This window comes from Pinus tabuliformis, chromosome 7, assembly GCF_031772625.1.
Source record: "Pinus tabuliformis cultivar Carrire ecotype Pingquan chromosome 7, CPIR1, whole genome shotgun sequence".
Taxonomy (NCBI): Eukaryota; Viridiplantae; Streptophyta; class Pinopsida; order Pinales; family Pinaceae; genus Pinus; species Pinus tabuliformis.
In genome coordinates this window covers 1479057302-1479061791 of record NC_142293.1, presented here as the reverse complement: position 1 = coordinate 1479061791, position 4490 = coordinate 1479057302, and the positions used below count along the sequence as shown (strand labels likewise).

At 38.4% G+C, this 4490-nt stretch overlaps 1 pseudogene; it reads left to right on the top strand.

Annotated features, from left to right (window-relative positions):
- Positions 1-2429: 2429 nt before the first annotated feature.
- On the top strand, positions 2430-4033 carry LOC149253416 (eukaryotic translation initiation factor 6-2 pseudogene; annotated as a pseudogene).
- The last annotated feature ends 457 nt before the right edge of the window (positions 4034-4490 follow it).

The following is a 4490-nucleotide window of genomic DNA, read 5'->3' as shown; positions in this document are numbered from 1 at the left end:
ACTAGTGCACCTCAAGGTCATAAACTTGGCCTAACGGTCCCTTGTCAAGCATCTCCTTCAACTTCAACTTTAACTCTACCAAATCTGGTGTGCTCATCATGTATGTTGCATTCAATGCTAGTGCTTCCCCTGGTACCAACTCAATAGAAAAGTTGACTTCCTTTTGATGCGGAAACCTTGAAATATTTTCCGGAAACACATCCTGAAACTACTGTATAACTGGGTACCTGTCATGAAACCAACTCACAAAAAGATAGAAAAGAAAGATCAACACCTTAGAAATCAGCATCTTTGAGTGGGAAACCTCCTTTACATTACACAAATGAACAATTCTTGGATGATACAAATGACAAAACCTCCTTTATATATATAGGATTCTAAGGGGTCACAATATAATCAATTCCGACAGCAATAATAATATATGGGCACAACAATAACAATAGCGGGCTTCTATGGGACACAATAATAACAATATGGGGACAATAGGGGCACAACATTAACAATAAGTGCTACAATGACAATAGTAATGGGGGAATCACTAGTATTATAGGGACCTAACATGCCACTCTCATTCCGAAAAGTGTTGTCCTCAATGATTGAGTAGTTCTAGATGCTTCTGTATAAAATCTTCATCCTCCCATGTGCAATCTTCAGCAGGTAAGTTCTTCCACTTGACAAGATACTGCGAAATTGATCGATTTCGTAGTTTTCGAGTTCTTGTTTATGTCACTGTTTCAGGTTCCAATGATTTTTCCTTCCTCGTCAAGTTCTGGAAATATTGTTTGAAATGGGAGCTTGTCATCAATAACTTTCTTTAAGCATGAAACATGGAAAACTGGGTGCACTCGGGAAGCTGCAGGAAGCTCCAATTTGTATTCCATAGTACCAATATTTTCCAACACCTTGTATGGACCATAATACTTTGGTGATAATTTATTATCCTTATTAGCTTGCTTTAGGGACATTTGTTTATATGGTTGTAGCCATAGAAATACACAGTCACCTATATCAAAACTTTTTTCACTGCGATGTTGATCTGCCTATAGTTTCATTCTATTATGTGCCAAAGTTAGGTTCTCCTTTAAGAGTTGAAGAAATTTTTCTTGATGGTCAATGTGATCTTCCACTTCTTGAACCTTAGAATTTTCTCTTAAATATGATGTGATGGACGGCAGGTGACATCCATAAAGTGCCATAAATGGAGTCATTTTTTTCTATAGTATGGAAGGAAGTGTTATACCACCATTCAGCCAAAGGCAACCATTTGATCCATTGTGTTTGTTTATCAGATACCAAGAAACGAAGATATCCTTCCAAACATTTGTTTACTATCTCAGTTTGCTCATCAGATTGAGGATGATAGATGAGTTATTAGATAACTGAGTAACAAGACAAGAAAATAATTTTGTTCAAAAATTTCTAGTGAAAATGGGATCTCTATCGCTTACAATAATCTTTGGTTTCCATGTAGCTTTTGAATTGTTTCCATAAATGCAGTAGAAATTGTTTTTCCTTTAAATGGATGAGATAACGCACAAAAGTGTGCATACTTGGTAAGTCTGTCAACTACCACCATGATGAAACTCTTTCCTTCAGACTTGGGTAAACCTGTGATAAAATCCATTGAAACCTCCTCGCAACATTGACTTGAAATGGATAAAGGTTGTAATAGACCCAGGGTCTTAATTGTTTCCACTTTATTTTGTTGGAAAACCAAACATTCCGCCACAAACTTTTGAATATCAGATTTAAGGCCATCCCAAAAAAATTCCTTCTTAACCCTGTGGTAAGTTTTTATAAATCACAAGTGCCCTCTTAAGGGAGAGACATGCAATTACATAAGAATATTTTCTTTGAGTTGGGAATTATGACATAGTATAAGCGATCTATGTACCATAAAGAATCATTTTTCTAGCTAAATGTATCAGATGTGCTCGAATTGTTAGCCTCTCTCATAAAACAATAATAAATCCAAAAATAAATTAATTAATTAAATATTCCAAGTTAGGAATTTGTGCCTAACTCTTGGGTTGTTCCTCTAAAATAGGAGTTAGTTTAGCTAACTCCTATATTGGTGTGTGTCTGGTGAGAAATTATCTCAACCAAAGGAGAAATTATCTCAACCAAAAGTGTCTAAGATAGCACGCACTATCTTGAGAACACTATCTCTCATCTATTTATTTGTAACACTATATTCAATTATTTTTGTATGAATGAAAGTAAGAGAGAAGTATGAGGCTTCAGCCTTTTTCCGCCAATATTTTGTCTCTGGTTTTTATATGTGTTTTCCTGTAATCTCTTTGAGTTAATTTCTTTTTTCAATATGTGGTATCAAAGCCTAACTCTTTGGTGAAAGAAGTGGTTGTAAGAGGGACTCGCTGTTGTAAGATCTACAAAATTGTAAGCATTAGCATATCTATATCCGTTGGATGGAGGAGGTATTGGCATTGGAAGAATTCAATTATCATCTGCGCTGGACATATCTGAGCGGTATTCGGCTGTGATAATAGTGGAAGAAATACCTGAAGGGGGAGCCTACTATGAAAGAACTTGTGTGTGAAAGTTTCGTGGATTTGTTGTTGTTCTGGAAGCGTTGTTGTGGTAAGTCGAGGGTGTGATTGACTACCCTGTGGTGTGAATTTTGTTCATGGCAGAGTGAGTGCATGGAGCGTGGAGCTGCAACCTGAGACCATTGGAAGGAGCTCATAATTCATCGAATTGTGAAGATTGTTCCCGACATTTAAGGGTGGAAGAGTTCGGCCCCACCATTGACTGTCGGGTGAAATCGATGAGAATTGTTTGTCTAGTGCAGATTCGTGCCAGGGTGAGAATCGTGGGCAGTGTTCTGCTGACTGAATTTGGAGCGACTTATCATGCGTTGTGCAGTGGAAGCGTGGTGAGTTGTCTGTTGTGGATCGAATCTGCCTCTCGATTTAACAAAAGCATAAAGTTTGGAGTGGAATGTTTTCACTCTCTGCCCCATGGTGAACACTCTCTTGATGTGAGAAGGGGACGGTGATGTGATGAGCTTCCATACGCTAAAGAAAACAGTGACTGCGTGCAAACTTAGCAGCCATATGCATGAGGAGGGTCGAAGATCCTCTTGTGTTTTTCCATGATTGTGTCGACCATTGCAAAGGAATACAATAGGCAGACTAGATCAGTTAGGTATAAAGTGCCTAAGTGGATCGACGTTCCACATTTTTTAGTGTCTGTGCATTTTTCAGGAGTGAAATACATGTAAACAAAAACCTCGTTTATCAGGTGGCCTGCTTTTCAAAATTCAATACCTGGAAATTAGTAGAAGGCGGTTATGGCACGTTAAGGAAATGCTGAGCACTTTTACAGCACATTTGAGGCAGAGCTGGCAGATGTTATTCCTGTTGTGAAGACAACTATAGGAGGCACCAGGATTGTTGGCCGTCTTTGTGCTGGGAACAAAAATGGTCTTTTGCTGCCAAATACAACTACCGACCAAGAGCTTCAACACCTGAGGAATAGTTTGCCTGATGAAGTTGTGGTGCAACGTGTTGAAGAACGACTATCTGCGCTTGGCAATTGTGTGGTGTGCAATGATCATGTTGCTCTCATTCATACCGACCTGGACAGGGAGACAGAAGAATTAATAGCAGACGTTCTGGGAGTTGAGGTTTTCAGGCAAACTATTGCGGGAAATATTCTTGTTGGGAGTTATAGCGTTTTCTCCAATAGGGGTGGTCTGGTCCATCCACACACTTCAATAGAAGATCTGGATGAATTATCAACTCTTCTTCAAGTACCTCTTGTGGCAGGCACTGTCAATCGTGGAAGTGAATTAATTGTAAATGATTGGACAGTTTTTTGTGGTCTGGACACAACTGCAACTGAATTGTCTGTTATCGAAAGTGTTTTCAAGTTGAGAGAATCACAACCTAGTTTATATTCTGGGTTAATTGGTGATTGTCCAGTCAAATTTGGTAAAGCCGATAACTCCAGTGGTAAAGCTTGGTGCTTTAAATATTTCTGTTCTAGATCTATCACATTGGACTGGTGACTGATACGGCTTTGAAGCTTGTTTAGCACTTTATTATATTTTGGATTTTGGTTGCGACTCTTAAAATATACAGTAACAAGATTTCATCCTCTTCTCTCATCCCTCATCGCTATTGCAATTCCTATTATTTGAATTCGGTTTGTGTTTGTTGCACATTCCATCCATGCAATTCTATGAGGACTGAATTATTCTTAAAGGGGAAAATTTCATCATCTACAAACCTGGATTATTCTCGCAAGTTTAAAGACAGAAATTGTTAATTCTGGACCAGCAATTGATTATTTTGGTGGCTGAATATTACACCTGTTGGTTAACAGTTGAGATCTTCATCTTTGGAGGACCGAATTCCTTTTCTGAAGAAGGCAAGTTTATCATTTATACGCCTGATTCTTCTCTTTATAACTGAAGGTTGAGCTTGACATATTTATGGGTAAGTTTCTTGGCCGAGTTCTGCTCT